The following is an 11,166-nucleotide window of genomic DNA, read 5'->3' on the forward strand; positions in this document are numbered from 1 at the left end:
GGAGAAAATTTGGACCTTGTGTTCGCATTTAGTACACTTTTGAATGTAGGGACATTGGCTTTTAGAGGAGATTTCCTCGAGATCTTCCTAGGTTGCATCCATGTGGTCGAAGATTGCCCACCAATAGAGCCCGAAGTAGGAGATCCTCTACTACCATGGATTGATGTAGTTGAAACTGGTACCCTGGTAGCACATATCTAGGGGCCATTTACTTGTTTGGCTTCTTGAACATTAGCACAGCCAAGGATTCCATGGTTCTCTCCATCATACCACATATATAGCAGATATCCGGCAACTCTTCATAGATGAATGGCTACCAAATCATATTGTCTTTTACCTAAATCCGTGTCCCTAGGTAAATCCTCTTCTCTACATCCAAAAGTACATAAATCTTGGCAAAACCCTTCTGACTAGAGGCTTCCGTTCATTCATCCAATGAGATAGGGGATCCAATCGTATAGACTATCTTAAAAATCTTCTGATTATCCCATAATTCTATAGGCAGATCTGGCAATCGAATCCAAATCCTAGCCTGTCTAATTTTATCTTGGCTAAAATTAAAATTTGGTCTCCAAGTTTCAAGAGCCAATAACTGGCCAGCCAAAGTCCAAAGACCTTTAGCCAAAATCCTTGCTTGTACTTCTTCCGATGGAAGATCAAATAGAAGAACCCCTTCTGAGAGAGAGGAGACCTAGAACTTGCCCTCAACATTCCATCTCATTCTCATTTCATGCTGAATAAAGTCTAAGGGAAAGCCATTCCCTAGAAATTTACCTATTAAAGTAGCTTTCCACCGATTGCAAGCTTGATTGATGTCCTCCTCATCAAAGGCCATGATTTGTGTGAACTGCTCCTGCAGCACAGCCACCTCCTCCACAATAGCATTAGAGGCCTCCTATTTAAATCATCGGGGCCTTGGACTACTTGAGCCTAAGCCTTTCCCCCCTCTAGTGCCCTAGTATCATTTTTGCTTGTCAAGCTTTGTAACGATGAAATATTCTCCTTTTTTGATTGGTGATCCAGATTTCTTGGCTAACTTGGGGAAGAATCCCTCACTGGAACCATCCCCACAGATATTCTTCCTCCTCCCATACCTTTCAAAGAGGGCCTCATCGAAACCCTTGCTTTCTCCTTTCCTTTCCCACTCATGCTGCTCTTACTCTAAGGAAGACATTTACAACCTCATTTGGCTCACTGAACCATGCACCTATTTAATATGTGCATCATGTTTAAGTTTTGGAAATTAAGAATTCTAACTTTAACGATACTATGAGATGTTTAGTTCTAGATGGCTTTGATACTTATGGGCCTCTAAGGAAATAGATCAAATATTGTTATACCTTATGCTTCCATCTAAATGTCCAATTTTGAAAAGAAAATGAAGATTTGCAAGCTACCAATTTAAGTCATAGAAATTAAATAGAAAATTAAGAATTCTAACTTTAACGATACTATGGGATGTTTAGTTCTAGAAGGCTCTGATACTTAGGGACCTTTAAGGAAATAGATCAAATGTTGTTATACCTTATTCTTCCATCTAGATGTCCAATTTTGAAAAGAAAATGAAGATTTACATGCTACCAATTTAAGTCATAGAAATTAAATAGAAAATGAGCAGAAAAAATAAAAGAGGCTAGATACATCATTATCAAGGAGTAAAATTCATTGAATTAGTGAATATTTTATGCTAGTGTTGAAGCTTCTGAGATTTAAGTAAAAGGAAAGGAAAAGAAATTCTTCGCTAGTGGTATTTTGACAAGTCGATATGATCTTCTCCTCCTTGAGGGATATTTTAAAGTGGATTTCCCCTGGCTCCTTACTCTTGATCTCATTATTCTTTTTAGCTTTAACCCTCTATTTGGCACGAAGGATAAATTTAAGGATGATAGGAAAGGAAGGATAGAAGAGAGAGAGGATGGATGGATCAGAAAAGAAAGGATAGATGAGAAGAGGATGGATGGATCAGGAAAGAAAGGATAGATGAGGGAGAGGATGGATGTGTTCCATCCATCCTTCTGCATATTTGATGAAACATACAAGAATGGATCCGAATGATTTTCTTCTTTCTTTGGTATAAAAAAAATAGAATAGGCATAGATGATATTTATATGATAATTTTACTAAACTATCTTTTGATTAGAAAGTATTATTATTATTTATACAAAATAAATAAAATGATATATATATATATACTTAAAATCTTTATATAAAAATTATATAAATATTTAATTCTAATTTAATTTGATTCAATAAATAATTTTATAAATTCATTATATATGAATTAATTTAATAATTAATTATATCTATTAACTAATTTTAGAAAATATATCCTTCAAAATTTATTACTTCTTCGACTGCAAAGATAGCTCCTTTGTTGGATGTTTATAGTTATTGTTTATGTTTTTCTATTTTTTTGAGTTCTTAGGAATCCAATGTGTTGTTGCTCGATTCGGTCACGATCGGAGAGAGGGCGAACAAGCCTCGCACAAGGATGATGCCAGAGTGACTTACAAAATAAGTTCAAACCGAAGATTTTCGCTCCGACGAGGACCCTCCGATGCTCAAATCAGATTCAAAGAATAAAGAAGCAGCAAAGAGTTCTTTGAGAAGGATTGGCTAGCTTATCTTGATTCTCGAGGCTTTGGTTGCTTATATAGAATGCTGTCGAACAACTGGTCACACAACTATGAGATTGTGCGATCTTGAGATTGCGGGATATGCCATAATGGATGAGACATTGCAGCCCTTAATCACTCTCGTGAGATTAGGGGAGTTGGTTACATTTGAGTCTATCCACTCGGAGCGGACAGCTATCATGTACATTAAGAGGTAAGTCGACTGTGATAACAAAGGCAGTCTACATGCTAAGGTATTGGTCTGCTGAGGCAACAGGGGTAACCTACACATTGGATAGACCATGCGGCAGATCAAATGCAAGTAGCTCTGCTCTACATACGGCTTTACATGTCTCAGCTCTGCTATTGGGTTAGTGGTCCAAATGATAACTAAAAGACCTGAGATATCCCATAGTTGGTATGCTAATCCGAGATACTCACGATAACCACTGTAACACTTGTTTAGATTTGATACCTCAAGATTCGATCTATATTGAGCCCACAATGAGATCCAGGACGATGAATGAAGTCCAACGAGCCCAAGAACAACCCAAACGGAGTCTAGATGGTGAAAATATGTGCAAAAGAAGATTGAAGAAGGTGGCACGGTGCATGAGGCGGAGGTGGGCCGACGATGGTGTGGTCAGGCCCAACGGAGACGTGTGCGTGTGCAGGCACGCACAGGTGGGCCCAGTGCGGGTGCATGTGCAAGCCAGTCCAGCGTGTGCGGGCACCCAAGCTCAGCGCCTATGCGGTCCATCGTGGACCGCGGGGTGCTGGGCGGTCCATGAGGCCGCATGGATCGAACACACGATCTACGCATGGTCCAGGGGCATTTTTATGCGATCTGATAGTCCAGATCATAGTCAATCATGATCGGATGGCTGAAACTCATTTCGAGCATGATCAGAGGCTATTTTGCGCTATCAGACGGCTCTGGTGCGAGCCGGTCATAATCGGATGGCCATGGATGGTTCTATGATTGATTGGAACTTTGTATTCCTACTAAAACAGTATTTTTGGGATTTTGAAGTCTATATAGTTTCGATTGATGAGCCGTTTATTACATTGGAGAGCTAGTAATATCCTAAAGGTGTAGAAAGACTTTAAGAGAGATTTCAGAGAGCTTTTGTGAGGGTTTTAGGGCTTTTTATTGAGAGATTCTTGTACAAGAGTTGAGTGGTGAGTTCCTCTTGTATTGATTTTATTTTATTCTCTCGTAGTAAAGCTTGTACACCCCATGGAGGTAGGCTTGAGGCTGATCCATGTATTTGTATTATGTTTCTTATTTTATTTCTTCTTTTGTTTCTTCTTTCTTTTTGCTGCATTGTGTGGTACCAGTTCCTACGTAACAATTGGTATCAGAGCAAGATGGTACCAGAGCATAGATTGCAGCGATGGTGATCGAGATAGAAGATGGAAAGACAAGCACAATCAATATGGAGATCAACAGGTTTGATGGAAAGAGCAATTTCTCTTTGTGGCAAGCAAGGGTGAAGGACGTGCTCATCCAACAAGGGTTGATAGATGCTCTCTTGTGTGAGGAGAAGCCAACTACCATGGAAGTGCAGGACTGGAGGTGGCTCCACATGCAGATGATGAGTACGATCCACTTATACCTAACGGATGATGTGGTGATTCATATATTGACGAACTTCTCGACGATACTGTGATCAAGCTCAGAGTGTATATGGTGAAGTCTCTCACCAATACCTTCTTTCTCTGGAGGTAGTTCTACTAGCTGTGGATGACTGAAGGACAGAACGTGCAGGAGCATCTCAGCTACTTCCAAAAGATCCTCACCAGCTTCCTCAGTGTTGGCGAAAAAGTTGAGGAGAAGACCAGGGCACTGGTCTTGCTAGCATCGCTTCTCCCTTCGTATGAGTCTTTGATGACTGTTCTTCTAGTGGGAAAGAGCACCATCAAGATAGACGAGGTCACCACGGTGATTCTCCAGAATGAGTTTGCATGAGGGAGAACCCAGCTTCGAGCTCAGGTGGTGGCAGCTCAACTTTGATGGTTTCTGGAGGAGCAGAGGTGACAGACAGAGCGATAGGAGATCACGATGAGAACAGTCCAGGTCTAGGATGAAGACTTGAGCAAGATCGGAAGTTATCGATGTGACGAGTTGGGGCACCTAGCCAGAGATTGCCCTCAACTCAGGAATCGGACGAGGGCTACTGCAGTGACGGTCAGTAGCAAGTCAGAGGATGATATTCTAGAGATATCTGATGAGATATCTACTTCTTTCCAACAATGAATTTTAGATTCTGCATGCACCTATTATGTATGTTGCAGAGAGAAGCAGTTTGACTCCTTGGAGAGCAGTGAAGGTACTATTTATCTATCAAATGGATCGAGCTGTGCGATCAGAGGCATCGAGATGGTCAGCTGGAGGATATATGATAATGTCGTAAGGAGATTGGAGGAGGTCCGATACATACTCAATTTCAGATGGAATCTTATCTTACTGAGTAGACTGGATTCGAGAAGATATAGAATAGTAGTTGGTGGAGAAATTCTGAAGGTGCTGCACGACGATAGGATTATTCTGGAGGGAAAGAAGAGGACGAAAAGATATTACTATCTGACAGAGAGTCCAGTGCGAGGTGGAGCTTCAAGAGCCAAAAAGAGCCCAGAGCGAGGTGGAACTCCAGATGGAGTAGGGATAGCAATGGGTAGAATTTGGGTCGGATATTGTATTATCCATCCTCAAATCCAAATTTAATATTCTATACCCAAATCTTATCCGATATCCGATCGGATAATAAAATAGATACCCATCTCCATAGCCAACGGGTTTGGGGATATCCATAGGTAACCCATTTTTTCATACCCAATCCATACACACCCCATGCCTATCCCATACCCTAAAAAAATAAACAACTAAAATAATTCTATGCATATTATCAATCAAAACAAAATTATCAATTCAATATAGAACATAATTTATAAGTCTAGATTTATAGAAATCAAACATAAAAATAGAATTACAATTCAACATAGAACATATAAATAACTAAAGTAATTTTATGCATATTATCAATCAAAATAAAATTATCAAAATAGAATTATAAATATATATATTTAGGTATGGGGTCGGGTTTGGATTCGAGTTTGGATAGAAAATAGTACTATCCATATCCTACCCATATCCATGCTATAATCTTCAGATTTTACTCAAATTCGATCAAATCTTATTTTTTGGGTTTGATCGGATTTGGGTAGGGTGCATACCCATCAGATCGGATCGATTTTGCCATCCCTAAGATAAAAATAGATCGATGATAAGTGATATATTTTTATATTTATTAAAGATATTTTTGGTAATTTATGGTGCTAACATCTTCTTAATTGAATTTTCTTAAAAAATAAGTGATTTTAAAAGATATATGAAATTAGATATATTTATAAAAAAATAGATGTTAATTTAATTGAGTAATTTAAGTACCAAAATGAAAAGAAATTTTTTAAAATTTAATACATATTTTTTTCAATTTTTCAGATAAAAATCGAAGTAAAAACAAAGCTAAAATACCTTAAAAAAATAAAAAATATTACCTCCGATGTACGGTGGACCGGTCGGTAGGTCCACAGAGCCAGGACGCGGTCCACAGAAATAGTTACGCGGTTCACAGGCGTGGCTCACAGTGAGAGAAAGATCTGAGCGCGATCCAATGGCTGAGATTCAATCAGACCCAGATCCGACGGTTCAGACTCATTGCCGACTTTGAATAGGACTCTTTTGCGTGATCCGACGGCCCAGAAGCAATCCATCACATGATCCAACGACTGTTATCGCTCTCGACTATGTTAAGGACTCTTTTACGCGATCCGATGGCCAAAACTTCATCAGAACCCAGATCCAATGGCTGACATTTGATCCGACCCTGATAAGGATTATAACTCTGATTTTTGAGCAGATCTGGACGGTCTGAAGCTGATCCGACGGTCAGAAATATTTTTAAGGAGATTAATACGATTTTAAGGGTTTTAGGACTCCTTTTCTTACCAAAAAATTATGAAAAATTCATCTATAAATAGGAGGTCCGGGAATAAGCTTGGGGAGAAGAAAAATTGAGTAGAAAGTATAGAAAAAATTAGAAAAAAAATAAAATAGCTTTAGGGACTCAAGAAAAAGAAGGAGAAAAGCCGGTTCGCTCTACGGAGTACAACAGAAGATGGAGAGGTCATCAACCATCTTCCCGACGAGGCTTGGTTGATCAACTTTAGATCTTTGTTATAGTTTTATTTTTATTTTATTTTATTATTTCTTTTAAATTCTTTGTACTTGAATTTTAATTTCAATTAATGCAAAATTTATTTTCTTGCATTTAAAATTCCTGTCTTTTATTTTTTGCACGTAGATGCTAGGATCTAATTAGTAGATCTTAGTACCAATTTATTTTTTATATTTTTTTAATTTTTTGTTATTTATTTTTATTGCAAGTAGATGCTAGGATCTAGTTAGTAGATCTTAGTATTCGATTTATTTTTCACACTTTTAATTTTTATTTTTCGACTTAAATTACTTTCTCCAAAATTTTATTTTTTTATAAAATCAAAGATTTCAAATCAAAATCTGCTTTCTCTGTGGATTCGATCTGACTCACTACTTTCTATATATTTTTAATTTTTATTGAAGTTAAAATTTGATTGATAATCACGGTGTCCTAACGACAGCATCTTGATCCTATCAATCGGACACTAGATGGGAGATTCGAGAGGATGAGAGACGACATCGCAGAGTGAAGTTCCTATTACTATAGGAGATTTCTCCGAGCAAGTCTTTAGTCAGAGTGGACACAGCCCATGATAGAGGTGGAATCGAGTGGCCTAGCTCAACTCCCACGTTTGCCCATCCATGAGACAGCAGGCATGCCCCAGGGCATGGGTGTGAGATGGATCACAGGCTCTCAATGATAGATGAAGATCAAATATCGAGTCGAGATAGAAATTGTTAAGATTTTATGCCTTGAGATTTGATCCACATTGAGTCCACAGCGAGGTCCAAGATGACTAATGGAGTCCAACGAGCACAAGAATAGTCCAAACGGAGCTCAGACGGCAAAAATATGTGCGAAAAAAGATCGAAGAAGGTGGCACAATGCATGAGGTAGTGGCGCGATCGGGCCTGATGGAGATGCACGTGTGCAGGCGGCATGGCCCAATGCATGACGGGCCCAGCACGGGCATGCACGTGGGCCAGCCCAATCGCATGCGGGCACCCAGGCCCAATGCCTGCACGGTCCATCATGGATCGTGGGGTGCTGGGTGGTCCATGAGGCCGCATAGACTGAACACACAGTCCAGGGGTATTTTTGCACGATTCGATGGTCTAGATCGTAGTCGGTCGCAATCAGATGGCTGGAACTCAATTCAAATATGATCCGGCATGATCAGAGACTATTTTACATGGTCGAATGGCTCTGGTGCGAACCAGTCATGATCGAATGGACACGGATGGTTCTAGAGTTGATTGAGACTCTGTATTCCTACTGAAATAGTATTTTTGAGATTCTGAAGTCTATATAGCTTTGATTGACGAGCTATTTATTGCGTTGGAGAGCTGGTGACATCTTGGAGGTGCATAAAGGCTTAAGAGAGATTTTAGAGAGCTTTTGTGAGTTCTTCTTGTATAAGGGTTGAGTGGTGAGTTCTTTTTGTATTGATTTTATTTTATTCTCTCATAGTGAAACTTGCACACCCCATGGAGGTAGGCTTGAGGCCAATCTATATATTTGTATTATGTTTCTTGTTTTATTTTTTTTTTTTCCTACTGCACTGTGTGGTACCGGATCCTGCCATCAATACTATCCTCCTACTTTTGAGTCTGCGAATCAGGTGAAAAGAATATTCCGAAAGTCATACCTCGGATCTGAGGATGCCCCACATAATCACATTTTGGTTAAAGAAGCATCGCCTGGACTTATTGCTGGTAATGGGAAGGCCCACTATTTATTACCTGATGGACAGCTGTATCCCCTCAAGCCGTCGATTGATGGCTAGTGTGGGCACTGGTGCCTATAAATAGGGATCAAAGGGCGTAGAAATCCTCTATTTTATCTTTCTCCTTCATCGAAACTTTTTTTCTCCATCATGATGGCACCACCCTTGCATCCCCCTTGGCATCCTCCTTTGCTAACGGTGAAGGCCAAAGTAAAGGAGAGGTGGGCCTTTATAAGAGAGGCTTGGAGGAGAGCGAGAGCCAGACGTGCTGGCCCATCCACTTCTCATAGGGTGCCTTCCACCTTACAGTCTCCGTCAGGGCTTAGGGGTGGGCGCACCCCCAATTCGAGCAAATTCCTCCTGACGTTTGGGCTCGCTGCATCCAGGAGTATCGAGACTCTACAGAGTTTGAGAGGGAGGCTATCGACATTATTGCCATCGGATTCATCGATGGTTTCAAAAACTACAAAGCCCGCTTGCTACAGATGATGCCGTACCTAGAGCTTGATGGCTTCCAGCCTGAGAACAGTGACGAGGAGGCTCCATCGGATGGGGATTAAACTTTCTTTTTTCTTTTTTTCTTTTTTTGTAAGATGGCATTGAAAATGCCACCCTCTTGTTTGTAAATAGCTAGATGAATGAAAAGAAACTTCCTTTTATGGAGTTCGTGCCTTCTTTAGTCATGCCTGCATATTTCAATCTAATGCATAGAGGCGAGCCTCGACATAAGATATTTAGAACTATCCCGATTTGAGTCGATCCGGACCTTAAAAATTTAGATGAACTCGCTCCAATTTGAGATAATAAAATTATCCTGAATGAATTTTGATGAAGATAATTCCAACCAGAGGACAACTGGCTTTGCTCTGTGAGCGGCAGTTTGCCTTGCTCCACGAGTAGTAATTTGGCCTTACCCCACCAGCAGCAATCTAGCCCTACACCGCAAGCGACAATTTGGTCCTGCCCTATGAGCGATAATTTGGCTCTGCCCTGTGAACGGCAATTTGACTCTGCCCCACGAGCGTAATTTGGCTCTACCCCATAAGTGGTAGTTTGTGCTCTACTCCACGAACGGCAATTTGACTTTGGCCCATGAGTGGTAGTTTGTGCTCTGCTCATCTTGTGAGCGGCAGCATATGCACTTCTCATTTTCGTGCAAAAGCAGCATGTGCTCTGCTCATCTTTTAAGCGGAGCAGCATGTGCACTTCTTATTTTCGTATGAGAGATAGTATGTACTCTGCTCATCTTGTGAGTAAATAGTATGTGCACTTCTCATTTTCATGTGAGAGGCAGCGTGTGCTCTGCTCATCTTATGTGCGGAGCAGCATGTGCACTTCTCATTTTCATACGAGAGACAGTGTGTGCTCTGCTTATCTTGTGAGTGGAGCAGTGTGTGCACTTCTCATTTTCGAGTGAGAGACAGCATGTGCTCTGCTCATCTTGTGAGCAAAGTAGCATGTGCTCTTCTCATCTTCAAGTCATAGGTTGAGGGTCTTATAAGTTAGCCCTCATTTGTTAATTATGGCTTCTGATTAGAGGAGCTCTTTGTAGAGCTCATAAGAAAGAATCATGAGCTTCTCATGCCACTTTCATAAGCAAACACAGATTAATAAACTTGAGAATTCATATCAATACATAATGTGGCGTTACAACATTACTAGTAGTACATATATAGGTTGGCCGAATTCCACAGCCTAGGGAGTGGAGTCCCATTGAGCTGCTTGAGCCAATAAGTCCTTGGGTGAACCACCTCGTCCACTTGGTAAGGGCCCTATCAGTTAGGTGATAGCTTTCTCTGCTCAGTGGGTTATGAAACCTCAGCCCACCACCATACCAGATCGCCAACATGGAATTCTTTGGTTTTGACCCGAGCATTGTAATACCTGGCCACCCTTTGATGGTAAGCAGCCATTCTGATAGCAACGTGTTCTCTGCTTTCTTCAATCAAGTCGAGGTTAGCTCGAAGCCACACCGAATTGGTATCCTCATTGTATTCCTCGACTCTGAAGAAGAGAGCCTGAATTCCACAGGGATGACTACTGCAGTCTCGAACATAAGATTGAAAAGAGTCTCGTCAATTGGGAGCCTCTGAGTGGTCCGATAAGCCTACAACATATGATGAAGCTCATCTACTCAAGACCTTCCAGTTCGATCTATTCTGACCTTCAAGCTCTGTAAGAGAGTTCTGTTAGTCACCTCCACTCCTCCATTCACCTGCTGGTGGCCCACTGAGGTAAAGCGGTGCTCTATTCTATATTCTTTATAAAATTCATGAAGCTGGGTACCACTAAATTGCCTATCATTGTCTTGATGAGCACTCTAGGAAGACCATAATGGCAGATGATAGACTTTCAGATGAAATCTTTTACTCTGGCCTCAGTTATGCGGGTCAGTGGCTCGGCTTTGATCCACTTTATAAAGTAGTCGATGGCAACTAGAATAAACTTGCACTGGCCAAATGTAAGAAAAAAAAGATCGAGAATATCCATTCCCCACTGAGCGAATGGCCATGGAGCACTGATGAGAGTTAGAAGTGCTGCAGTTGATGCTAAATATTGAAAATTCTCTAACACTGATTGTACTTTCTGATGAAGATGCTTG

This window comes from Elaeis guineensis, chromosome 8, assembly GCF_000442705.2.
Source record: "Elaeis guineensis isolate ETL-2024a chromosome 8, EG11, whole genome shotgun sequence".
NCBI lineage: Eukaryota > Viridiplantae > Streptophyta > Magnoliopsida > Arecales > Arecaceae > Elaeis > Elaeis guineensis.